The sequence below is a fragment of the Scyliorhinus torazame genome, chromosome 26 (assembly GCF_047496885.1).
Source record: "Scyliorhinus torazame isolate Kashiwa2021f chromosome 26, sScyTor2.1, whole genome shotgun sequence".
Taxonomy (NCBI): domain Eukaryota; kingdom Metazoa; phylum Chordata; class Chondrichthyes; order Carcharhiniformes; family Scyliorhinidae; genus Scyliorhinus; species Scyliorhinus torazame.
In genome coordinates this window covers 35,021,413-35,049,271 of record NC_092732.1, presented here as the reverse complement: position 1 = coordinate 35,049,271, position 27,859 = coordinate 35,021,413, and the positions used below count along the sequence as shown (strand labels likewise).

General features: G+C 54.9%; 1 protein-coding gene and 1 pseudogene across 2 annotated transcripts in view; one reads left to right on the top strand and one right to left on the bottom strand.

Annotated features, from left to right (window-relative positions):
• LOC140402959 (aryl hydrocarbon receptor nuclear translocator-like) lies at positions 1-27,623 on the bottom strand (annotated as a pseudogene).
• LOC140402969 (semaphorin-6D-like) overlaps positions 1-27,859 on the top strand; it is a 1,151,034-nt gene that overhangs the window by 861,445 nt on the left and 261,730 nt on the right. The window lies entirely within an intron of this gene.

Sequence of the window (27,859 nt, the reverse complement as noted above, 5' to 3'; positions counted from 1 at the left end):
GGCTGTGAAAATACAATTGTTTATGGAAAAATGGACAGAATTGTTTGTGAAGTATTCAGAATTTGGAGACAGATCTATGTTCCAGAATAAAAAATTTGAGGCACACACACATATATATATATATAAATATACCAGTGGGTTAAAGATAACTGTGTGGGGCTCCATTGCCCAAAGACCCTCGAGGGTGGTGCAGAAGTGAATGTACCTGGGAGCTCAGGTTACAAGTCAGTTTAAAAAGCAGCTATTTAGAAAGGTCTGCCTCACGGAAGGTTTAAAAAACAAAGTTCAAGCCGATATCGTCTCCTCTCGATGGCTCGTGAATCCTGCAGCCCTGCGAGAGCCGGTAGCTGGTTGAGGTGACAGGTTTGGAAGATGCTGTCAAGGGAGCGTCTTGTGGAGAGTGGGGAAGGGAGCTGATCCAAAGCAGGACCCCGGGTATCTGGCCAACCCGTCACCCCCAATCCGGGAGGTTTAAAACAAAAAGCCGGCAAGACACAACGGCTTCGTCTCCAGCCTAAGGAACGTCGTCTTTACTTTTCCTCCGTCTGTCCGCCCTCTCCCTCAGCGCAGACGAGTGGACGGCTGGGAGGGCGGGGGAGGGGAGGGGAGGAAGCAAATTCACCACGGTACCAAACGGCACCAATTTGTAAATGGAAAAGAGGATGAGAGAGACAGAGGGGAAGATGGACGTGACTTTGCGGATTGTCTCTCTCCCGGCGGCTCCGGGTTACTCCGAGAAAGAGGGGAATATGGGCAGCTCCGGGAACTCGTCGCTGTTGTAGCTGCTTCCTTGGTCCTCGTAGATGGATAGTATGTCCTAGAAAAAAAAGGTCAAAACAGACAGAGAGAAAGAGGAAGTAAATCACACGTCGTCTGTTGGTGCATCGAGAACCCGCCAACATTTTACATATCTCTACCCCCCCAACACACACACACCCCCCGGAACAGGAGGCCACTCTGCCCCTCGAGCCTGATCTGCCATTCAATTAGATTAAGCCCCCCACTCCACATGTCGGCTCCGACACCGCACACCGAGGCCATTCAGCCCATCGTTCTTCTGCCAGCCCCGTTGAAAGATTTATCCAATTATCTTTCCCATTCCCGTGAGTTTGAACGCCGGGATTAAACCCCCCCTCGGGCTTCTCCGCTATGGGAGCACCGGATCCGTTAGCAGCCCCCACCCCCCCTCTCTACTCACCGGAAACACCTCGGGCTGGCTCTGCTGCTCGCTGGACGTCTGCGAGTGATGCTGACCCTGCCATTGCGGCCAAACGGAGGATCCATCTGCAGGCCGGGTCTGGAACTGCGCACCGGTCTGTCCACCTTCAACTTCCAGCAGGGGGGGGGGGGGGGGAAGAAATAAAAAAGTTAACTCCATTGAGGAAAAGAAAGGGCATTCCCGCAGCAAGCAAGAGAGAGAGAGAGAGAGAGAGAGAGAGAGAGACGCACTGTCAGAGCTTTCCATCTCGCACCCATCAGGACAAACACAGGATTGCCCAATTTTAAACTCTCACAACGAATTATACCGCGGGTGATAAGGGTGCCAATCGGCCGGCGGGTCGCCTCGGATTGGCCGTGGCGAAAGCAACGGGGAACTATAGGCTCCACCAAGCTCCTGGGTAATTCAGAAAAAGGCACGTGGATTGGACATGTCCTTTCTGGTTGCAGCGAATGGGAGTGTCGGACTATGTCGCTTTGAGCAAGGATAAATGAGCCCGATTGAGCTCGATGCTGTGCTGGGCGTCAGCGGAAAGCCCTCAGCAATAGGTCTTTTCAACACCGCTTTTATTCCATTTTCCCGCATGTGTATATCTCACAGCACGCACCCCCCCCCCCCCCCCAAAAGTGGGAATCTGTCAAACACAAGGTCATAGAAGCCAAGACCTACACCGCCGCACTCCTCATGCTTATTGGCCACGGCGGGAGAGAGGAGACGACAAACAGCGACGGGGACCGGGAGGGATCTACAGACGATTGAGGAGCTGGACACGGTATCCTAGATGTGTTCCCACCGAGGTGATTTTCAACTTTCCTCCGGACTCGAGACGCGACAGCGCGTCGGCCACCTACCGAAAGCGGAGGTACGGGTGGCAAGGGGCGGGTAGGCGGTGCCTCCGGCCGAGGATGTGGCTACAGGGCTGGCGAGGGGGCTGAAGGAGGCGGCGTTGGCTGTGAAGGTGCGGCCGGCTCCCATGCCGAACGAAGGCGACTGCGTCTTTACCCCCTGGGCTGTCATCTGCTGAGAGAAAAGAGAGGGGGGGTCACGGGAAAGCAGTTCGTGGGGGGTGGTGCACGGGTCGTCACTCACTGTGCAGTGTCGTCATCACGGGAACACCTTCCACCAGCATCCATCTCCGCGATTGGCTGGTTCGAGCGGAAAAACCTCAGCACCGTCCACACATTCCTGCCCCACCCCCCGATAACCCTTCACCCCACCCCACCCTCATTAATCACTCCACCACCCCTCGTTAAACAAGAACCTCCCCACCCATTCCCGATGTTAGTCTGGTAAACCTTCGCTGAATGGCTCCCAACATCTTTCCTGAAACAAGGAGACCGATACTGTCCACAATACTCCCGATATACAACACCCCATATCACTGAAGCATAACCTCCCTACTTTTGAATTCAATTCCCCTTGCAATGTAGCATAACTATTATCTTTCCTAACTACTTGCTGTACCTGTATACCAGCCTTTCGTGAACCATGCACTGGGTCGCCCAGATCCCTCTATACCTCAGAGCTCTGCCATCTCTCCACCATTTACATAATAAGCTTTTTATGTCTTTAATAAGTCTTCCGGCCAGAATGGACAATTTCACATCTTTTCCACATTGTCCTCCATTGCCCAGGACTCTGTAACCTCCGCACGTCCTCTTCACAGCTTACTTTCCTACCTATCGCGGTGGCGTTCGCTAACTTAGCAACATACCGTTGCCCCTTCCTCCAAGTCATTGATATAAATTATAAAAGGTTGAGGCCCCAGCACGGATCCCTGAGGCACACCACTCATATCCTGCCATCTAGAAAATGACCCACTTATGCCAACTGCTACCCATTAGCTAGCCGACCTTCAATCCGTGCCAATACGTTACCTTCCACACCATGAGCTTTTATTTTCCGCAATAACCTTTGAATATTTATTTTGTTTAGCTGAAACAAGATAAGCCGTGTATAAATGTTTAATAAATAATCGTAATTTTTGAAAGCACTAAAAAGCCTGCTGCTGGAATTTATTTTCGATTAGAAATATAAACTCTTATGGTTCCCGACTGTGCTGGACACTGGAATATTTCAACGGCCTTCTGGAAATCTAAGTACAGGACATCCACTGGCTCCCCTTTATCCACGGCACAGGTTACTTCCTCAAAGGACTCCAATAAATTGGTTAAACGCGATTTCCCTTTCACAAAACCATGTTGACTCTGCCCGATTTCCTTGAGATTATCCAAGTGCCCTCCTATAACCGCTCTAATAATGGCTAACATCTTCCCTCCGACAGATGACGTTAAACTAACTGGCCTCTAGTCTCCCTTTCGTCTCGGAGGGGGAACTTGCAGGTGGGAAATCGGGCAGAGTCAACATGGTTTTGTGAAAGGGAAATCACGTTTAACCAATTTATTGGAGTCCTTATGCTTTCCGTCTCCCTCCCCTTTTTGAATAAAGGAGCTACATTTGCTGTTTTTCAATCTAATGGAACCTTCCTCGAAGCAAGAGGACTTTGGAAAATTAAAAGCAAGGCATCAACCACCTCACCAGCCGCTTGGTTTAAGACCCTGGGGTGAAGATTGACGCGTATATGCTAAAAGCCGACTCCACCGGATGGGTAACATCAAACAGACTGCCCTTGTTTAAGTTTAAAACCCTAGTCTTGGAGCCATTCTTCTGCCCCTCAAACTGAATGTCAAATTCAATCACATTATGATCACTGCCACCTTCACTGTGAGGCCATTGGTTAATCCTATCCCGTTGCACAATATCGGGGTGTAGCCTGCTCTCTGGCTCTCAGAAATTATCCTACAAACATTACTCATCTAGGCTACCTTTGCCCGTCTGATTTCTCCCGTTTGTATGTTGATTAAAATCCCCCATGATTATCGCTGTACCTCAATGTTTCATAGTCTCCCGCCCAACGAAATCTCACTGTTTTAAATTGTCTCTCCTGATGTCACGCCGTCATGCCTCCACCCCCGACGCACAGCGGCAGCCGTGTGCACCGTCTACAAGACGCCGCGCGGCGACCCGCCTTCGGCAGCACCTTCCAAACCCGCCACCGCTACCGTCTAGAAGGACGAGGGTGGGGCAGCAGACACACGGGGAACACCCCCCCCCACCTGGAAGTTCCCCCCTCCGAGCCGCTCGCCATCCCGACTCGGGAATATATCGGCCGTTCCTTCACTGTTGCCGGGGTCAGAATCCCGGAACTCCCTCCCTAACAGCAGGGTGGGTGCACCTACACCGCACGGGACTGCAGCAGCTCACCCACCACCTTCCCGGGGGGGCAATTAGGGATGGACGATAATCGCCAGCATTACCAGCTACGCATACAGTACACGAATGAATTTAAATAAAGGGAGTTTCGGGACCTGCAGCACAAAGGCATAGTTACACGCTGGGGAGAGAGCGGAAGGTATTCGGAAGGTATTTCCGGGAGTTAAAAGGCGTTAGAAGCGCTGAGCATTAAACCTGCGCTGGGAACGGTGGGCGGCTTCCACTCCACGTGTTTCCAGTGACCTGGCCGCTGGCCGACTGCCGCGAGATCTGCGCCAGGATCTGTCCCGCTGACGCTGGTGGCTCAACGATGTTCACAGGCGGGACCATGGTGGTGGCGGCGCTGTCATGGGAGGAAGGACCAGAGGAAGGGAGTCAGAAGCTTCAGTCGCAAACGTAGACGCTACAACACCGCACTAAACAAAACAAACCTCCCCACGCCCCCCGGCCCTGGGAGGGGGCACCGTGCCCCCCCCTCCCCCGGGCATGTTAGGAAGGTACGGTTAGGCCTCGGAGGGAGAGATTCACCCACAACGGGGGGTGGGGGGGGGGGGGGGTCAGTTCCATGTGGTAAAAGAACCAGAGGAATAGCTTTCGGTGACCAGGATTTGGGTTGAGGAGAAGGATATTGCAATGAGTGGGACTAACTCGATTCCCCCGCCGAGGAGGGGGCGCAGTCTCTTTGGCCCCCAACAGAAACACGGCATCGTAGAATTTACAGTACAGAAAGAGGCCATTCGGCCCATCGAGTCTGCACCGGCCCTTACAAAGAGCACCACACTCAAGCCCACATATCTACCCTATCCCCGTAACCCAGTAACCCCACTAAACCTTTTTTGGACACTAAGGGCAATTTATCATGGCCAATCCACCTAACCTGCACATCTTTGGACTGTGGGAGGAAACCGGAGCACCCGGAGGAAACCCACGCAGACACGGGGAGGACGTGCAGACTCCGCACAGACAGTGACCCAAGCCGCGAATTGACCTGGGACCCTGGAGCTGTGAAGCAATTGTGCTATCCACTATGTTACCGTGCTGCCCTAATTGCGTGACCCTAAATCCGACAGGGATCATATAACCTGGCAGTGCAGATCGGCCCATTGCGTTTGCACCGTCCCTCCGAAAGAGGACACTACGTAGGCCCGCTTCCCCACCCCATAACTCCACCATTGGACACTGAGGGGCAATTTAGTGGGGATTTAGCAAGGGGACGCGGCGGGCGGAGGAGCATGTCGTGTAGGGGGCCAGGCCAGGACTGACGGCAGAGGGGCAAGGAGGGCTGGTTAAGAACCGGAGGGCATGCAGCGCGCCAGGATGTCACAGGCCCCCCCCCCCCCACGCTGGCTGATCTCCACGGCCTCAAGGGGCCGTCCCAAAAGGCATGGCAGTGCGCCGGGGAGGGCGACAGTACCTGAAGTTCTGGGCAGGCCGCGTGGACGGGAAGGAGCTCCCCTGCTGGTAGATCTGCTGGCTGCCGGTGCCCAGAGTGGAGGGCATCACCTTACTCTGCTCAGCTGTGCAACACAAGCAAACAACATGTTTATGTGGACAGCATCTTGCAGAATCATCGAATTAGGCAATGAATTTTTGACAGCGGGAGAAGGAAAACGGACAGTTACATTGGCGCTCCCTCAGCACTGACCCTCTGACAGTGCGGCATTCCCTCAGTACTGACCCTCCCACAGTGCGGAGCTCCCTCAGCACTGACCCTCTGACAGTGCGGCATTCCCTCAGTACTGACCCTCCCACAGTGCGGAGCTCCCTCACTACTGACCCTCCCACAGTGCGGCACTCCCTCAGTACTGACCCTCTGACAGTGCGGCACTCCCTCAGTACTGACCCTCCCACAGCGCGGAGCTCCCTCACTACTGACCCTCTGACAGTGCGGCACTCCCTCAGTACTGACCCTTCCACAGTGCGGCGCTCCCTCAGCACTGACCTTCCGACAGCGCAGCGCTCCCTCTGTACTGACCCTCTGACAGTGCGGCACTCCCTCAGTACTGACCCTCCCACAGTGCGTCGCTCCCTCAGGACTGACCCTCCCACAGTGCGGCACTCCCTCAGCACTGACCCTCCCACAGTGCGGCACTCCCTCAGTACTGACCCTCCCACAGTACAGCGCTCCCTCTGTACTGACCCTCTGACAGTGCGGCACTCCCTCAGTACTGACCCTCCCACAGTGCGGCGCTCCCTCAGTACTGACCCTCCCACAGTGCGGCGCTCCCTCAGTACTGACCCTCCCACAGTGCGGCACTCCCTCAGTACTGACCCTCCGACAGTGCGGCGCTCCCTCAGTACTGACCCTCCGACAGTGCGGCACTCCCTCAGTACTGACCCTCCCACAGTGCGGCACTCCCTCAGCACTGACCTTCCAACACTGCGGCGCTCCCTCAGTACTGACCCTCCCACAGTGCGGCGCTCCCTCAGTACTGACCTTCCGACAGCGCAGCGCTCCCTCAGCACTGACCTTCTTACAGCGCGGAGCTCCCTCAGCACTGACCGTCCGACAGCGCAGCATCCCTCAGCACTGACCTTCCGACAGCGCGGAGCTCCCTCAGCACTGACCGTCCGACAGTGCGGTGCCTCCTTAGTACTGACCCTCCCACAGTGCGGCGCTCCCTCAGTACTGACCCTCCCACAGTGCGGTGCCTCCTTAGTACTGACCCTCCCACAGTGCGGCACTACCTCAGTACTAACGCTCCGACACAGCGGTGCTCGCTCAGTACTGACTCCCCGACAGTGCAGCGCTCCCTCAGTACTGACCCTCCAACAGTGCGGCGCTCCCTCAGTACTGACCCTCCCACAGTGCAGCGCTCCCTCAGTACTGACCCTCCCCCAGTGCGGCGCTCCCTCAGTACTGACTCCCCGACAGTGCCGCGCTCCCTCAGTACTGACCCTCCCACAGTGCAGCGCTCCCTCAGTACTGACCCTCCCACAGTGCGGCGCTCCCTCAGTACTGACCCTCCCACAGTGCGGCCCAGGATCATAGACCCAAGTCTCTGGAGTGGCTCTTGACCTCACGGCCTCCCAACTCAAGAGGCGAGAGCGATAGGGACTCGAGTCACAGCTAACAGACAGTGGTCGAGGGGAATGCGCGGGACGGCAATCTTTTGAGCCAGTTTTGCTCCCGAATTTAACAGGATAAAAACGTTTTTTCTTGCCTGTGGGAATGGTGGAGTAGATTTCAGTGTAACGGGAGTCCGTCTCCCTGCTGTACAGGGTTTCTGCTTTGTTGATAGGTTTTGCGTGGTCTGATGATGGAGGCTGAACCGCAACCTAAAGTTGGCAGAGAGACAGGTTAGTCGCGCTTACTACAAATTGGTGGCTATGTACCCTCGGGGATCAACGCGCCCACACACAGGATGCAGGAGACAGCAGGCCAGAGGCAGCCAAAGCATGGCAGCTGACAGCGAGCGGGACCGGGAGTTTCAGCGGGTGTCCCACCGACCGCACCCCAACGTGACCTGCCCCACGCTCGTCACCCAGAGGGTTCCCGTCTGGGTGCAGCTCAGGGAAAGGTGGCCAATGCCGCCGGTCCTCAGACGGGCAGCTGCAGAGCTGTCAGTCCCCGTCCTGTCCCCCTACCCCCGGTAAGCGGGCAGCACCTCTAGGATCTGCAACCCAGCAAGTTTACGCCACCCAGCAGGAAAGAGGGAGAACCGTGAGTGAGAGGAATTGCTGAGAGATGAGGCCGCATGTCACTCAGCACAGGGGCTGGCGGGCGGGCGGGGGGAGGTTTACAGAAGGAGGCACATTGAGAATCGACAATGTGGACTTCCGGGTGTGGCGATAACCAGCTAAGTCGCACGTTTCGGCAGCTCCCGGTGGAAAGGACTTTTGGGCTCTTAATAGGAGCCCCAACGGCAATTTTAACGGCTAAAAACACTGTGCGATAAACCAGAAGGGAATCCCCCCTGGTCACGGATGGAAAAAGGAGAGGAAAGTGGCCGGATTGCGGTAGATCCTCTAGAACAGCGGCCAGGAAGGCAGGCACAAAGCAAGATGGCGTCGGAAGGAGGCAGTTTAATATGGGGCCCTGACCAACAAGAGTTCCTGCGGCGTTGCGTGGAAGAACTTAAAAAGGAGATGAAGAAGGAGCTGTTGGCCCCGATATTACAGGCGATTGAAGGGCTAAAGGAGGAGCAAAAGACCCAGGAGCGGGAGCTTCGGGTCGTGAAGGCAAAGGCAGCCGAGAATGAGGACGAAATACAGGGCCTGGTGGTGAAGACGGAGATGCACAAGGCACACCATAAACGATGTGTGGAAAGGCTGGAGGTGCTGGAGAATAATGCGAGGAGGAAGAATTTAAGGATTCTTGGTCTTCCCGAAGGTGCAGAAGGGGCGGACGTCAGGGCATATGTGAGCACGATGCTGCACTCGTTAATGGGATCGGAGGCCCCGACGGGCCCGTTGGAGGTGGAGGGAGCCTATCGAGTTATGGCGCGAAGACCGAGGGCTGGAGAAATTCCTCGAGCCATAGTGGTGAGATTTCACCGATATAAGGACAGAGAGATGGTCCTCAGATGGGCAAAGAAAACTCGGAGCAGGAGGTGGGAGAACGCGGTGATCCGCGTATATCAAGATTGGAGTGCGGAGGTGGCGAAAAGGAGGGCAAGCTTTAATCGGGCCAAGGCGGTGCTGCACAAAAGGAAGGTTAAATTTGGAATGCTACAGCCGGCAAGACTGTGGGTCACACATCAAGGGAAGCACCACTACTTTGAAACGGCAGAAGAGGCGTGGACATTTATTGTCGAGGAGAAACTGGAATAAGGGGGCTAGAAAAAGAACGTTTGGGACAAAGTGGTGGGGCGAATATGTGGGGTGAAGAGGGAAGAGATGATTTCCCAAGTTGTCAATCTTGCGACCCTGTAACTTTTCTCTCTTTCCCATGTCGTGGGGGAGGGGGGGGGGGGGGGGGGGGGGGGGGGGGGCGAGGAGCTGGGGGCGCCGGCCATTGGGGGCGGGGCCAAATGGGAAGCGCGGGCTTTGTTCCCGCGCTATGGTAATCATGGCGGGAACAGGGAAGCAGGAAGGAGGGGGCCTCGCACAGTGGGAGCCGAGGTCACGGGGGGAAGCCGAGGTCGGCCAGAGTTTGCTGACTTCTGGGAGCAATATGGGGGGTAAATTACGCTAGTGAGGGATCTAGCGGGGGGGGGGGGGGGGGGGGGGGGGGGGTTAACTGGGTTGCTGCTGCTGGGGACAAGGGGGAGTTGGTATGGGGTGGGGTGGTCGGGGCGGGAGGGCGCCGTTGGGGGGAGATACGGCTACGTGGGAACCGGGTGAGGAGCTGGATTGAAAAAGGAGCTGGCTAGTCGACAAGGGGGGGGGGGGGGGGGGGGGGGGGGGAAAGAGCCCCCCTACCCGGCTGATCACGTGGAATGTGAGAGGGCTGAACGGGCCGATAAAGAGGGCACAGGTACTCGCACACCTAAAGAAACTTAAGGCAGATGTGGTTATGCTGCAGGAGACGCACCTGAAACTGATAGACCAGGTCAGACTACGCAAAGGATGGGTGGGGCAGGTGTTTCATTCGGGGCTAGACGCAAAAAACAGGGGGGTGGCTATACTAGTGGGGAAGCGGGTAATGTTTGACGCAAAGACCATAGTGGCGGATAGTGGGGGCAGATACGTGATGGTGAGTGGCAAATTGCAAGGGGAGGCGGTGGTCTTAGTGAACGTATATGCCCCGAACTGGGATGATGCCAACTTTATGAGGCGTATGTTAGGACGTATCCCAGACCTAGAGGTGGGGAAGTTGGTAATGGGTGGAGATTTTAATACGGTGCTGGACCCAGGGCTGGACAGATCGAGGTCCAGGACCGGAAGGAGGCCGGCTGCAGCTAGGGTGCTTAAGGACTTTATGGAGCAGATGGGAGGAGTAGACCCCTGGAGATTTAGTAGACCTAGGAGTAAGGAGTTTTCGTTTTTCTCCTATGTCCACAAACTTTATTCACGGATAGACTTTTTTGTTTTGGGAAGGGCACTGATCCCGAAGGTGACGGGGACGGAGTACACGACTATAGCTATCTCGGATCACGCTCCACATTGGGTGGGCCTGGAGATAGGGGAGGAAAAAGAACAGCGTCCACCCTGGAGAATGGACATGGGATTATTGGCAGATGAGGGTGTGTGTTTAAGGGTGAGGGGGTGTATTGAAAGGTACTTAGAACTCAATGATAATGGGGAGGTTCAGGTGGGAGTGGTCTGGGAGGCGCTGAAGGCAGTGGTTAGAGGGGAGCTGATATCTATTAGGGCACATAAAGGAAAGCAGGAAGGTAGGGAAAGGGAGCGGTTGTTGAAAGAACTTCTGAGGGTGGACAGACAATATGCGGAGGCACCGGAGGAGGGACTGTACAGGGAAAGGCAAAGGCTACATGTAGAATTTGACTTGTTGACTACGGGTAACGCAGAGGCACAATGGAGGAAGGCACAGGGTGTACAGTACGAATATGGGGAGAAGGCGAGCAGGTTGCTGGCCCACCAACTGAGGAAGAGGGGAGCAGCGAGGGAGATAGGGGGGGTGAGAGATGAGGAGGGAGAGATGGAGCGGGGAGCGGAGAGAGTGAATGGAGTGTTCAAGACATTTTATGAAAGATTATATGAAGCTCAGCCCCCGGATGGGAAGGAGAGAATGATGTGCTTTCTGGATCAGTTGGAATTTCCTAAGGTGGAGGAGCAGGAGAGGGCGGGACTGGGAGCACAGATTGAGACGGAGGAAGTAGTGAAAGGGATTGGGAGCATGCAGGCGGGGAAGGCCCCGGGACCAGACGGATTCCCAGTTGAATTCTATAGGAAATATATGGACTTGCTGGCCCCGCTACTGATGAGAACCTTTAATGAGGCGAGGGAAAGGGGGCAGCTGCCCCCGACTATGTCAGAGGCAACGATATCGCTCCTCCTAAAGAAGGAAAAAGACCCGCTGCAATGCGGGTCCTATAGGCCTATTTCCCTCCTGAATGTGGATGCTAAGATTCTGGTCAAGGTAATGGCAATGAGGATAGAGGATTGTGTCCCGGGGTGGTTCATGAGGACCAAACTGGGGTTGTGAAGGGGAGACAGCTGAATACAAATATACAGAGGCTGCTAGGGGTAATGATGATGCCCCCACCAGAGGGGGAAGCGGAGATAGTGGTGGCGATGGATGCCGAGAAAGCATTTGATAGAGTGGAGTGGGATTATTTGTGGGAGGTGTTGAGGAGATTTGGCTTCGGGGACGGGTATATCAGGTGGGTACAGTTGCTGTATAGGGCCCCGATGGCGAGTGTGGTCACGAATGGACGGGGGTCTGACTATTTTCGGCTCCATAGAGGGACGAGGCAGGGATGCCCTCTGTCCCCATTATTGTTTGCACTGGCGATTGAGCCCCTGGCCATGGCACTGAGGGGTTCCAGGAAGTGGAGGGGAGTACTCAGGGGGGGGAGAAGAACACCGGGTATCTCTGTATGCGGATGATTTGTTGCTATATGTGGCGGACCCGGCGGAGGGGATGCCAGAGATAATGCGGATACTTGGGGAGTTTGGGGATTTTTCAGGGTATAAACTGAACATGGGGAAAAGTGAGCTATTTGTGGTGCATCCGGGGGAGCAGAGCAGAGAGATAGAGGATTTACCGTTGAGGAAGGTAACAAGGGACTTCCGGTACCTGGGGATCCAGATAGCCAAGAATTGGGGTACATTACATAGGCTTAATTTAACACGGTTGGTGGAACAGATGGAGGAGGATTTCAAGAGATGGGACATGGTGTCCCTGTCATTGGCAGGTAGGGTGCAGGCGGTTAAAATGGTGGTTCTCCCGAGATTCCTTTTTGTGTTCCAGTGCCTCCCGGTGGTGATCACGAAGGCTTTTTTCAAAAGAATTGAGAAGAGCATTATGAGTTTTGTGTGGGCTGGGAAGACCCCGAGCGTGAGGCGTGGTTTCTTGCAGCGTAGTAGGGACAGGGGGGGGGGGGTGGCACTACCGAGCCTCAGCGAGTACTACTGGGCCGCCAATGTTTCAATGGTGTGTAAGTGGATGGGAGAAGGGGAGGGAGCGGCGTGGAAGAGATTGGAGAGGGCGTCCTGCAGGGGGACTAGCCTGCAAGCAATGGTGACGGCGCCGTTGCCGTTCTCACCAAAGAAATACACCACAAGCCCGGTGGTGGTGGCTACATTGAAAATTTTGGGGCAGTGGAGACGGCATAGGGGAGGGATGGGAGCTTCGGTGCGGTCCCCGATAAGAAACAATCATAGGTTTGTTCCGGGGAGAATGGATGGGGGATTTGGAGCATGGCAAAGAGCTGGGGTAGTACAATTAAGAGATCTATTTGTAGATGGGACGTTTGCGAGTCTGGGAGCGCTGACGGAGAAATATGGGCTGCCCCAAGGGAATGCATTTCGGTATATGCAATTGAGGGCTTTTGCGAGGCAACAGGTGAGGGAATTCCCTCAGCTCCCGACGCAGGACGTGCAGGATAGAGTGATCTCAGAGACATGGGTGGGGGACGGTAAGGTGGCGGACATATACAGGGAGATGAGGGGCGAGGGGGAGATCATGGTAGATGAGCTGAAAGGGAAATGGGAAGAAGAACTGGGGGAGGAGATTGAGGAGGGGCTGTGGGCTGATGCCCTACGTAGGGTAAACTCATCGTCCTCGTGTGCCAGGCTAAGCCTGATACAATTTAAGGTGCTACACTGATATTACATATGACTGGAGCACGGCTTAGTAAATTTTTGGGGGTAGAGGATAGGTGTGCGAGATGCTCGAGAGGCCCAGCGAATTACACCCACATGTTCTGGTCATGCCCGGCACTACAGGGGTTCTGGGTGGGGGTGACAAAGGTGCTTTCAAAGGTGGTGGGGGTCCAGGTCGAACCAAGCTGGGGGTTGGCTATATTTGGGGTTGCAGAAGAGCCGGGAGTGCAGGAGGCGAGAGAGGCTGACGTGTTGGCCTTTGCGTCCCTAGTAGCCCGGCGCAGGATATTGTTAATGTGGAAGGAAGCCAAACCCCCGGGTGTGGAGACCTGGATAAACGACATGGCAGGGTTCATAAAGTTAGAACGGATTAAGTTCGTGTTAAGGGGTTTGGCTCATGGGTTCACCAGGCAGTGGCAACCGTTCGTCGACTACCTCACAGAAAGATAGAGGGAATGGAAAAGAAATAGACAACAGCAGCAACCCAGGGGGGAGGAATCGGACGGACTCTCAGGGATGTTATTGTATATGTATAGGTATTTGGTATATGTAATTGTATATTGGATTGTTGGATTGTATTTTTGGAGAGTATTTATTTTGGACAAGGCAGTTGCCATTTAGTTTTGTTTTTGTTTATATATTACTTATTTATTTGTTTAAAACTGGCCACGGTTATTTATATTGCTTTATTGTTGTGTAAAAGAAACACTACGTATTGTTATGTTTGGCCAAAAAACTTGAATAAAATATTTTTTAAAAAAGAGAGAATCTACAATGTTAATATCCTGCGGTTCACCTGCGGGTGCTCGTAGGTCAGCTCTTCTTGACCGGTGATGGCTGGAGGCTGCTGCAGGTGCCTATGGGAGAAAGATCACGTTGGTCACAATGGCGGCAGAGTCGGATAACGTTCTCGCGGACATCGAATTCAAACAGGAACACAACTAGAGCCGGGAAAAGGAAGTTAGGCCTGACAAATGGGTGAGGCAGTGGGCAAGGGCATGGCGAGCCCCTCCCTCACGCCTCGTTCATTTTCTTACCCTAAAGTGATGACCAGCACAGGTCCCAGGGCGAGTAACGCTCCCTCTGCACCGTCCCCACCAGACACGAAGGAGGAGACCAAAAGGGTTAACGCTCCCTCTGCACCGTCCGCACCAGACACGAAGGAGGAGACAGAAAGGGTTAACGCTCCCTCTGCGTCGCCCCCACCAGACACGGAGGAGGAGACCGAAAGGGTTAACGCTCCCTCTGCACCGTCGCCACCAGACACGAAGGAGGAGACAGAAAGGGTTAACGCTCCCTCTGCGTCGCCCCCACCAGACACGGAGGAGGAGACCGAAAGGGTTAACGCTCCCTCTGCACCGTCCCCACCAGACACGGAGGAGGAGACCGAAAGGGTTAACGCTCCCTCCGCGCCGCCCCCACCTGACACGGAGGAGGAGACCGAAAGGGTTAACGCTCCCCGCGCCGCCCCCACCAGACACGAAGGAGCAGACCGAAAGGGTTAACGCTCCCCGCGTCGTCCCCACCAGACACGGGGAGGAGGAGACCGAAAGGGTTAATGCTCCCCGCGCCGTCCCCATCAGACACGGAGGAGGAGACAGAAAGGGTCAAACGTCACACCGGCTCACGGGGTTGCTGCTCGCTAGCTGACAAATAGTGACGAGAAAGCAGTTGCTTCAGCTGACACAGCCAACATATCCAACTCAAGGGCCAGTGCTGTATTAACCACAAGGGGGCCGGGTGGGGGGTCACGTGTGCCTGACGGAAACACTGGACGATGGAAGGGGAGCATGGGACACCCCACAGCTCACGTATTTATCTGCATCTCACTCATGTCTAACGGTTATGAGGCAAATAGAGACGCTTACGTCCTTGGTGATATTATAATTAAGCAAGCATGCCCAGATTATGATTTATAATTATAATCATAAGTTCTACATTATGTAATCCTTATTATTAGCTCTGAATGGACACACATAACTTCCAAACAAGTGTATTCTTTTGTTTGGTGTATGTTAATTACTTGAAAGATAAGGAAAGATATAACTGCATTTTCTATGATCGGGAGCTGTTAAAGCTACTGAGTGGACGCTTAGCTCCTGTGCGATAGCCGGAATAAAGTCCTTGATCTAAGTGTCGCCTGGTCAGTTGGGGAGTGAGGAACACGACAGTCGAATAGGTGTGGAAATCCCGCAGCAAGACGGTGGCAACGTCACTGGATTGGCTAATGCTCTGGAGGGAGCGGGTGGGTGGAGAAATGGGTTTGATTTAAATTTGATTAATAGAATCTGGAATTGAAAAGCGAGCGAGTGCTGGTAACGGCCACCGCGATGGCAATCATCGACTGTCACTTAAAAAACCCATCTGACCAACGCCCTTACGGGGGAAAAACCCCATCTGACCAACGCCCTTGCGGGAAAAACCCCCATCTGACCAACGCCCTTGCGGGGGGAAAAAACCATCTGACCAACGCCCTTGCGGGGAAAACCCCCATCTGACCAACGCCCTTGCGGGGGGAAAAAACCATCTGACCAACGCCCTTGCGGGAAAAACCCCATCTGACCAACGCCCTTGCGGGGGGAAAAAACCATCTGACCAACGCCCTTGCGGGGGGAAAAAACCATCTGACCAACGCCCTTGCGGGGGGAAAAAACCATCTGACCAACGCCCTTGCGGGGGGAAAAAACCATCTGACCAACGCCCTTGCGGGAAAAAAAACCATCTGACCAACGCCCTTGCGGGAAAAAACCCATCTGACCAACGCCCTTGCGGGGGGGAAAACCCATCTGACCAACGCCCTTGCGGGAAAAAACCCATCTGACCAACGCCCTTGCGGGGGGGAAAACCCATCTGACCAACGCCCTTGCGGGAAAAAAACCCCATCTGACCAACGCCCTTGCGGGAAAAACCCCATCTGACCAACGCACTTGCGGGGGGAAAAAAACCATCTGACCAACGCCCTTGCGGGGAAAAAAAACCATCTGACCAACGCACTTGCGGGGAAAAAAAACCATCTGACCAACGCCCTTGCGGGAAAAAAAACCCATCTGACCAACGCCCTTGCGGGAAAAAAACCCATCTGACCAACGCCCTTGCGGGAAAAAACCATCTGACCAACGCCCTTGCGGGAAAAAAAACCCATCTGACCAACGCCCTTGCGGGAAAAAAACCCATCTGACCAACGCCCTTGCGGGAAAAAACCATCTGACCAACGCCCTTGCGGGGGGAAAAAACCATCTGACCAACACCCTTGCGGGGGGGAAAAAACCATCTGACCAACGCCCTTGCGGGGGGAAAAAACCATCTGACCAACGCCCTTGCGGGGGGAAAAACCCATCTGACCAACGCCCTTGCGGGAAAACCCCATCTGACCAACGCCCTTGCGGGGGGAAAAAACCCATCTGACCAACGCACTTGCGGGAAAAAAAACCATCTGACCAACGCCCTTGCGGGAAAACCCCATCTGACCAACGCCCTTGCGGGGGGAAAAAACCCATCTGACCAACGCACTTGCGGGAAAAAAAACCCATCTGACCAACGCCCTTGCGGGAAAAAAACCCATCTGACCAACACCCTTGCGGGGGGAAAAAACCATCTGACCAACGCCCTTGCGGGGGGAAAACCCATCTGACCAACGCCCTTGCGGGGGAAAAAACCATCTGACCAACGCCCTTGCGGGAAAAAAAACCATCTGACCAACGCCCTTGCGGGAAAAAAACCCCATCTGACCAACGCCCTTGCGGGTGGAAAAACCCATCTGACCAACGCACTTGCGGGAAAAAAAACCCATCTGACCAACGCCCTTGCGGGAAAAAAACCCATCTGACCAACACCCTTGCGGGGGGAAAAAACCATCTGACCAACGCCCTTGCGGGGGGAAAAAACCATCTGACCAACGCCCTTGCGGGAAAAACCCCATCTGACCAACGCCCTTGCGGGTGGAAAAACCCATCTGACCAACGCCCTTGCGGGAAAAAAACCCATCTGACCAACACCCTTGCGGGGAAAAAACCCATCTGACCAACGCCCTTGCGGGGGGAAAAAACCCATCTGACCAACGCCCTTGCGGGGGGAAAAAACCCATCTGACCAACGCCCTTGCGGGGGGAAAAAACCCATCTGACCAACGCCCTTGCGGGAAAAAAACCCATCTGACCAACGCCCTTGCGGGGGAAAAAACCCATCTGACCAACGCCCTTGCGGGAAAAAAAAACCATCTGACCAACGCCCTTGCGGGGGAAAAACCCATCTGACCAACGCCCTTGCGGGGGAAAAACCCATCTGACCAACGCCCTTGCGGGGGAAAAACCCATCTGACCAACGCACTTGCGGGAAAAAACCCATCTGACCAACGCCCTTGCGGGGGGAAAAAACCCATCTGACCAACGCCCTTGCGGGAAAAACCCATCTGACCAACGCCCTTGCGGGGGAAAAACCCATCTGACCAACGCACTTGCGGGAAAAAACCCATCTGACCAACGCCCTTGCGGGGGAAAAAACCCATCTGACCAACGCCCTTGCGGGGGAAAAACCCCATCTGACCAACACCCTTGCGGGGGAAAAAACCCATCTGACCAACACCCTTGCGGGGGGAAAAACCCCATCTGACCAACGCCCTTGCGGGAAAAACCCATCTGACCAACGCCCTTGCGGGGGGAAAAACCCATCTGACCAACGCCCTTGCGGGAAAAAACCCCATCTGACCAACGCCCTTGCGGGGGGAAAAAAACCATCTGACCAACGCCCTTGCGGGAAAAAAACCCATCTGACCAACGCCCTTGCGGGAAAAAAACCCATCTGACCAACACCCTTGCGGGGGGAAAAAAACCCATCTGACCAACGCCCTTGCGGGAAAAACCCCATCTGACCAACGCCCTTGCGGGGGGAAAAAACCCCATCTGACCAACGCACTTGCGGGAAAAAAACCCATCTGACCAACGCACTTGCGGGAAAAAAACCCATCTGACCAACGCCCTTGCGGGAAAAAAACCCATCTGACCAACGCCCTTGCGGGAAAAACCCCATCTGACCAACGCCCTTGCGGGAAAAAAACCCATCTGACCAACGCCCTTGCGGGGGGAAAAAACCCATCTGACCAACGCCCTTGCGGGAAAAAACCCCATCTGACCAACGCCCTTGCGGGAAAAAAACCCCATCTGACCAACGCACTTGCGGGAAAAAAACCATCTGACCAACGCCCTTGCGGGAAAAAACCCCATCTGACCAACGCCCTTGCGGGGGGAAAAAAACCCATCTGACCAACGCCCTTGCGGGGGGAAAAAAACCCCATCTGACCAACGCCCTTGCGGGAAAAAAACCCATCTGACCAACGCCCTTGCGGGAAAAAAACCCATCTGACCAACGCCCTTGCGGGAAAAAAACCCATCTGACCAACGCCCTTGCGGGTGGAAAAAAACCATCTGACCAACGCCCTTGCGGGGGGAAAAAAACCCATCTGACCAACGCCCTTGCGGGAAAAAAACCCATCTGACCAACGCCCTTGCGGGGGGAAAAAAACCATCTGACCAACGCCCTTGCGGGACAAAACCCCACCTGACCAACGCCCTTGCGGGGGGAAAAAAACCCCATCTGACCAACGCCCTTGCGGGGGGAAAAAAAAACCATCTGACCAACGCCCTTGCGGGGGGAAAAAAACCCCATCTGACCAACGCCCTTGCGGGAAAAAAACCATCTGACCAACGCCCGTGCGGGGGGGAAAAAAACCCCATCTGACCAACGCCCTTGCGGGGGGAAAAACCCATCTGACCAACACCCTTGCGGGAAAAAACCCATCTGACCAACACCCTTGCGGGGGAAAAAACCCATCTGACCAACGCCCTTGCGGGACAAAACCCCACCTGACCAACGCCCTTGCGGGGGGAAAAAAACCCCATCTGACCAACGCCCTTGCGGGAAAAAACCCATCTGACCAACACCCTTGCGGGGGAAAAAACCCATCTGACCAACGCCCTTGCGGGACAAAACCCCACCTGACCAACGCCCTTGCGGGGGGAAAAAAACCCCATCTGACCAACGCCCTTGCGGGGGGAAAAAAACCCCATCTGACCAACGCCCTTGCGGGAAAAAAACCATCTGACCAACGCCCGTGCGGGGGGGAAAAAAACCCCATCTGACCAACGCCCTTGCGGGGGGAAAAAAACCCCATCTGACCAACGCCCTTGCGGGGGGAAAAACCCATCTGACCAACGCCCTTGCGGGGGAAAAACCCATCTGACCAACGCCCTTGCGGGGGGAAAAAAACCCCATCTGACCAACGCCCTTGCGGGGGGAAAAACCCATCTGACCAACGCCCTTGCGGGGGAAAAACCCATCTGACCAACGCCCTTGCGGGAAAAAAACCCATCTGACCAACACCCTTGCGGGAAAAAAACCCATCTGACCAACGCCCTTGCGGGGGAAAAACCCATCTGACCAACGCCCTTGCGGGAAAAAAACCCATCTGACCAACACCCTTGCGGGAAAAAAAACCATCTGACCAACGCCCTTGCGGGAAAAAAAACCATCTGACCAACGCCCTTGCGGGAAAAAAAACCATCTGACCAACGCCCTTGCGGGAAAAAAAAACCATCTGACCAACGCCCTTGCGGGAAGGGAAATCTGCCATCCTTACCCTGGTCTGGTCTACACGGGACCCCAGACCAACTCAGCAGGCTTGTTAACTTTCAACTGCCCCTCTGAAATGGGCGACTTGGGCAAGGTGATGAGTAACAAGCCTGGCCTGCAACGCCCGTGTCCCGCGGAAATAATAAAAAGCGAAGAGCTACTTGGGAGGGAATACGAGGCGGCCAACTCCAGGGGAACCACGAGCTTTCACCCATGGCACACTGAAAACCACGTTGGAAAGGTCAATGGGGCAGGACGTACTTGACGTTCGTGTTCGTGCAGACGATGTACTCGATGTCATCCGAATAGGGGTTCTGGAAGGTGAAGCTGCTCGTCCTGATCACTACCCACTCCCGGTTCTTTGCGTGGAATCGGAACATGACCGACAGCACCTGCCCCTTCAGCGTGACCACCTACAGGGGTGGGGTGGGGGTGAAAACAGGGAAGAGGAGAGACATCGAGTCAAAGCCGGCATTGGAAGGCAGGTTTGCCCGCGTTATCAGCCTGGAGCGCGCGTTACCCGCCCAGGGGGAGGTCCCCTGGTCGCTCGCCACCTTTGAATAGCGCCATCAAGGGAGTGACTCTGCCAACGCTGGCACAGGCCCGAGGGATAGCGCCCCCGCATAAAAAGCTAGAGATACCGATATCGCACTGACGGCAAAAGAACACAGATGGGCAGCACAGTGGTTAGCACTGTTGCTCCACAGCGCCAGGGTACCAGGTTCGATTCCTACTGCCGGTGAAACGGAGGAACCCGCCGCCGGAGAACCCAACCCAAAGTCTCTGATTAGCTACTCCCCGGGGAACCTTCTTTATACAAACAAAGGTCCATCAGCCCCACTTCAGAGAAATTATGACCACGGCTGGAATGAATGATGACTACATATTTTGGCAGCACGGTAACCCAGTGGTTAGCACAGTTGCTTCACAGCGCCAGGGTCCCGGGTTCGATTCTCGGCTTGGGGGGGGTCACTGTCTGTGCGGAATCTGCACGTTCTCCCAGTGTCTGCGTGGGTTTCCTCCGGATGATCCGGTTTCCTCCCACAGTCCAGGTTAGGTGGATTGGCCGTGATAAATTGCCCTTAGTATCCAAAAAGGTTAAATGGGGGGGGATTACGGGGATAGGGTAGAGACGTGGGCTTGAGTAGGGTGCTCTTTGTAAGGGCCGGTGCAGACTCGATGGGCCGAATGGCCTCCTTCTGCACTGTAAATTTTATGATTCTATGAAATAAACTTGAGGGGCGACGGGGAGAGAGCCGGGGGAACGGGACTGTGGATTGTTCCTACAGAGGGCTAGCATGGGCCTGAGGGGCCGAATAGTTCCCCCCCCCCCCCCCGTGCTGACAAGGAGCCCTCCTCGAACCGGTCTGTGTGACTGGGGTCACTGTTACCTGCTGGAAGCTGTCGCGTAGAAGCCCCTTGTCCTCAGGGTGAGCAAACTCCACAATGTCTTTTCCCAGCAGCTCCTTCGGTGAGAGAGAAAAACTGAGATTTACTTTTAGCACGTCTGCTGAAGGAGACAATGGGGCTCTTCGCAAGGAAGGGAAGCAACAGCGGCTCTCAATTTTCTCCTGCTCCCCCCCCACCCCTCCCCAACACCACCCGTCCGTGCCAGGGGTCGAATGAAAAGCCAGGGTTCCTAAACCTCGCCTTGGCGCCCGTCCTTTGTTTTTTCCAATTAAGGGGCAATTTAACGTGGCCAATCCACTTTATGGGGGGCGAAACCCACGCAAACAAAGGGGGGGGGGGAAAGAGTGTGCAAACTCCACACGGCCAGTGACCCAGAGCCGGGATCGAACCTGGGACCTCGGCGCCGTGAGGCAACAGCGCTAACCCGCTGCGCCAAACGTGCTGCCCTCCGGCGCCCATCCTGGGGGGGGGGGAATGTGGGGGGGCGAAAGTATCACCCAAGGCGAGAAAAACAGGCACCGTGAAAACGCCTGGGAATGCCCGAGCAGCCCGTACAACAGGAGTCACTCATTCTGTCCGCGAGAGCCGTATTCTATTATCGCCCCCCCTCCTCAGCTATGCACGGTCAACCTGCTCCCCCCCCCCCACCCCCCGATCAGGAGCCTGCGGTCAGAGAACTCGGCCCAGCACCTACCTGAGGCTGGTAGCCGATGGTGCCCAGGCAGCGATGGTCGACGAAGGTGAAGACCCCATTTGGGCTGTGCCTGGATAGGAACTCCATGGGCACGCAGTTGCCTTTCATGTCTGCACAGTTCGGCGAGCTAGTGATCTTGACGGTACAGTTGGGGGGGGGGGGGGGGGGTGGAAGAGACGTGAAAATTAGGCAGGACCGTGAAACCCAATGTAACCATAGCAACCCCAAGAGAACCGCCTCAGCCAACCGGGTAGCAACGCCTCACATCGCACAGCTTAAAAACATCCAACGCTTTACCCCTGCTATGAAGGTGGCCTTTGAGAGCCCCCATATTTAGCCCTTGGCCGGCACTGCTAAAATGACTGGAATGCCGGGTCACTAATTAATTGGCGCCTGTGGGATCTTGCTGTGCCCGCGCTGGCTGCCGGCGGAAATTGTGCGAAGTGCTTGCACCTTACCTGCAGCCGCCCGATAGCGACCAGGCAAAACTTGTTTCCTTGCCCCTCTGGCTCGTCGTCGGGAAGCGTCACACCTGGGTAAGCAACGACAGCACCTACGTTTACATCCACTTGAACCAGCCCCCTCCCCGTCCCAAGCCCCCAGCCACGCGCTCCCCTGAGCGCTGAATGGAAGGTGCGCGCACGCACGCAAAAACAGCTGCAAACTCACCCGTGGGCGGCCAGGCTTTGATGTAACCCGTACAGTGCACCACGACATACTGAATCTCGCCTTCTTTGACTGGACCCAGCCCGATCCTGAGAACAGAACGAGAGAGAGAGAGAGAGAGAGAGAGAGAGAGAGAGAGGACAGGATAAAACGCCCCACAAATCAGACTTTGGATGGCATCGCAATATCTAGGATCCAGAGGTGCGGCTGCTATGGAAAATGTGGCGCAATCGCCATTCAAATCCCATGGAGAGCAGCGGGGTGGGGTTTTTTAATAATTATTTTCTGGGGTGAATCCATCGTTCAGGGGGTAGCAGCACAACATTTCGAAAATCACAACACAATCGGGCAGAGTCAACATGGTGTTGTGAAAGGGACGTCAAGTTTGAGAAAGTTATTTCGAGTTCTTTGAGGATGTAACAAGAAGGGTAGATAAAGGGGGACCAGAAGATGTGATGCATCTGGATTTCCGATGGCTATTTGATCAGGTGCCACGAGACAAGAGCTCTCGGGGGCTGGCCGGTGAGACGTTTGCACAGACAGCGTGCTGTTGGCTCACTAACAGGAAACCGGGAGTCGGGATAAATGGGACATTTCCAGGTCGGCCAACTGTACCGACTGAAATGCCACAGGGATCGATGCTGGGGCCTCTCGACTATTTACTATCTGTACACTGTCGCCAAATTCACCGGCGATTTAAAGGTGGGCAGAGAAGCAAGTTGCGTGGAGGCCACAGAGTCTGAAAAGCAATATGGATTGGTTCAGCGAGTGGGCAAGAGAATAATGAGCAGACAGAACAGAATGTGGGAAAAACGTGAGGCCACCCACTTTGACAGGACGAATAGACGAGCTGGGTATTATTTAAATGGGGAGAGACTGCAGAAAGAGCGGGGCGGAGGGGCCTGGGTGTCCTTGCACACGCCTCACAACACGTTCGTGCGCAGGCGTAGCAAGTCATTGGGAAGGCAAATTGGATTTCGCTTTTTATAGCAACTGGGAGTTGGGGGGGAAATCTAGAACCAGGGGCTACAGGAACCTCTCATTTGAGATGGAGATGAGGAATTTATTCTCTGGAGCGTGGTTAGCTTGTCGATCTCTCCGCCTCCCCCCCCCCTCCTCCAAAGAACAGTGGAGGCTGTGGGTCATTGAATAGATTCAAGGATGAATTAGATAGATTTTTGATTGACAAGGGAGTTGGATGGGTCGGCTGGAAATTGGAAACAAGGTCGCAATCAGATCAGCAGTGACCTTATGGAAATGGCGGAGTAGGCTCGAGGGTCCAAATGCCTACACCCGCCTCTATTCCTTACATTATTGAAAAATTGGGAATTTCCATTCAACTCGAGGGAAAAATCAACTCACGGAGGTACAGGGATCATTGGGGGGGGGAGGCCGGTTGGATAAGAGCCGTCATGGTTTTGATGGGCCAAACAGCTTGTTCCGTCCCACTGTGGTTGTGACTAAAAGAGAGGGGGGGGGGGGGGCGCACATGTCAAGGTCCTTCAGGCAGGTTGAACCGTAAGCTTAGAGAAAATACTCCTGCTAACTCGGTGAATTGAGGCCGAGTACTGACAGGTGGAGGACCATCATCACGTGCACATGTTTTGGGGTGTGAAAAATTGGGAAGATTCTGGGCGGGAGTGTTTGCGGTCGAAGCCAGGACAGTGGAGGAGGAGGAGGTGGACCCGGACCCTTTGGTGGCGATATTTGGGGTTTCAGAGAAGCCGGAGCTCATGGAGAGGAGGAAGGCCGATGTCTTGGCCTTCGCCTCTCCGATTGCACAACCTCCTGCGGTTAGAGAAGATAAAGTATGAGGTAAGGGGCTCAGCAGGGGAGTTTGAGAAACTCTGTACAAACTGTATAGTTGATTGTTGGGAAGAATGTTTCCCGGGGTGTTTATTTGCTGTAACTACTTTGATACAAGTTTGAATAAAATGCGTTTTGAAAAAAAAATTGTGGAGGACCATGGTTACTGGAGCACATATAAAGAGAAACACGCTGACACAGGAGTGGGGTCAGGAGATGTGTGCCGGTAACTCTTCGCTCCGTGAATAAATTGAGTCCATGTAAAGTCTGCCTCTGGTTTATTCCTCGTCAGGAGTAAGAGACCAGAACATCTTGGGGTCTCAATCGCGACAGCCATTAATAATGCAACGGGGAACTCAGGAGAAACCCCAGAAAGTGGGGGGAGAATGTGGAACTCACTCCCGCAGCGTGTTTGGGGGGGGGGGGGGGCTGGATAAACACACATGGTAGAAAAGAACAGAAGGATTGTGGAGTGGGCTGGGAGGAGACCCAGGTGGCAGAAACAAGGGCCGAATCTATCAGTCAGAGTCACCTGTATCGGTTTCTCAGGAAGCTGAGTCTATTCATGGACCCAGATCTTCGGTTGCATTCCCACACCTAAAAGAATAGATTGTTAAAAAGAAAAAGAAAATCAGGACGCTTTTGGGTACTGGGAAAGGTTCGCCGCCCCCTCTTTCCTGAAAGTTCAATTTCATCTGGACGCCACCTCCCAAAATTTCTGCTCTCCAGAAGCAAAGTTACGACGACACCTTTCTCCAACTTTGGGAGCCCCAGAGTGCTTCATAGCCAATCAGATACATTTCTTCAAGCGAGGTCACGGTTGCAATGTAGGAAACGCAGCGGCCTACTTGTACACAGCAAGATCCCACTATGTAATGCCCGACCCAGATCACCCGTTTAAGTGATGCTCATTGAGGGAACAATTAGCGAGTAAGTAAAGTCGCCACAATCCCAGATGACCAGAGGCTGCTTTCCCCTTTGAGGGGGGAGAGCTGACTGGTGGCGATTTAACCGAGGGTCGCCACACCTCGGGCGAGGGCCGAGAAGCCTCCATGAATAACCTCAGCCGGCACGGGAATTGAACCTGCGCTGCTGGCCTCGCTCCGCACCCCGGAGCGGCCGATTGAGCTGAACCGGAGGGGACAATGATTGGACCCAGGGCACCAGGGAGATCGCCACCCGTACAGTTGATAGTGAATCCAAGGCGCGGCATTTGTGGTGATATCAAACGAATGAGTCCTAGACAATGTGTGAATTTTCCAGTGTTGTTGCTCTGTTGACATGGTCTCATCAGGAAACCATTATCCCCGCGACCCCGAAAATGCTGGTATCCGACAAGCAACTTTCACAATGCGCATCAATGGCTCCCGCGTTTCCCAGGCCCGACTCAATTTCAATCACCTCACTCTGCAGATGAACGATCGCCGTGACCCCATGCACATTCTCATCGATGATTGCTGCCTTCTTTCTTCACCGTCCCCGTCTTCAGATCCAAAATCCGACCTGTCCCCAAGGCAGAGAGAGGGAGAGAAAAGACAAAAGCAATGGGCGGCCGGCGTCAGTCTAACTTCTTCACCGTCCCCTCCAAACTCAAAACCCGTCCAAACTTTTGCTGCACCCCCCCCCCCCCCCCTCCCCCGGCACAGTCGCCATTTTCTAAATTGGGTCAATTCCGTGAACCCCCTCCTCACCGTGCATGCTGACTTACATTAGCCCCCCGCCCCCCCAGCCCAATGCCTCCATTTTAAAATCTTCAGCCGGAAACGAAAGAGGTGAAGAGGTGCGGTAACCCCCTGGACCCGGCTGATGAGATAAAACGGAACAATCTAGCCCCGGTCAATTCCAATCGCTTTGGCGGCGGGCAGTGAAGTGGAGGTAAGAGCCCCGCAGCCGCCCCCCCCCCCCACCCTCTCTCCTTTACCTGTCATTGCGTTCTCCGAGGTGGAGAGCTGCTCCCGCAGCTTGTCCACGTCGTCGGGGTGGACCTGGTCGTAGAGGGTGCTGCCGAACCACTCCGCCTGCGGCTGGTTGAGGACCGGGGTCACCGAGTCCGACACGTAGATCACCTTGCCCGTCTCGCACGCCACCACAAAGAGGAACCCGTCTGCGGCTTCCAGGATCAGATGCTTCAGCTCCTTGGGTTCAGGGAAAGACAACTCCTGTCAACTCTTATAGCCCAGAGCCCTGCTTCCATATCCATATATTCATACCCGACTGTCCTACCAAACCCTTTTAGAATGTTAAAAGAACTCTATCACGTTTCCTGGGTTTGAAAAAACATCTCAGTGAATCCCACACCACCAGCATCTCTTATTGATCAGAAACTGAACCGGGCCCAGCCGTATAAATACTGCGGCTACCAGAGCAGGTCAGAGGCTGGGAATCCTGCGGAGAGAAACTCACCTCCTGACCACCCCCCCCCCCCCCCCCAAAGCCTGTCCACCATCTACAAGGACACGAGTCAGGAGTGCGATGGGGGACTCTCCACTCGCCTGGATGAGCGCGGCTCCCAACGACACTCGAGAAGGTCGACACCGTCCAGGACAAAGCAGCCCCGCTCGATCGACACCGACATTCACTCCCTCCACCCCGACGCACAGCGGCAGCCGTGTGCGCCGTCTACAAGACGCACCGCGGCGACTCGCCGAGGCTCCTTCGCTCGCCATCCCGACTCGGGAATATATCGGCCGTTCCTTCACTGTCGCCGGGTCAGAATCCCGGAACTCCCTCCCTAACAGCACTGTGGGTGTACCTACACCACACGGGACTGTAACAGTTCACCCGCCACCTTCTTAAGGGGCAATTAGGGTGGGGGGGGGGGGGGGGGGGTAATTGCTGGGCTCGGCCAGCGATGCCCGACATCCCAGGAATGTACAGAAACAAAAAGCTCACATCTCAGCTTTGCGTTTTGCTGAGATATTCAGCCTGTTCAGCGATGCCCGGGTTAATAATCCAGACCAGCCCTCCTCCCGCACCTCCGAAGGGAGGCAACGCCACACCTGGCGAGAGGGGGCAACCTCGGGACGCCACCCCTCCCGGCCCCGCTTACCTGGTCGGTGAGGAAGGACGGCTTGTAGGAGCCGTCGGCCGAGGTGTTGCCCGTGCCTCGCAGCGACTTCATGTGGGACACGGCCATGCGCAGGATGGTCAGCTTGTCTGGCTTGCGGGCCAGGGCGCTGCAGGTGGGCACCATGTCCGACAGCTCCGTGATGTACGCCGTCATCTTGTTCCGCCGGCGCCGCTCAATCTCGCTGTGGTTCTCCCTGGAGACACAAACTGTTAGTTTCTCTGAGGAAGGAGGGAATCATGGAATTTACAGAGCAGAAGGAGGCCATTCGGCCCATCGAGCCTGCACCGGCTCTTGGAAAGAGCACCCTACCCAAGGTCCACACCTCCACCCTATCCCCATAACCCAGTAACCCCACCCAACACTAAGGGCAATTTTGGACACCAAGGACAATTTAGCGCGGCCAATCCACCTAACCTGCACATCTT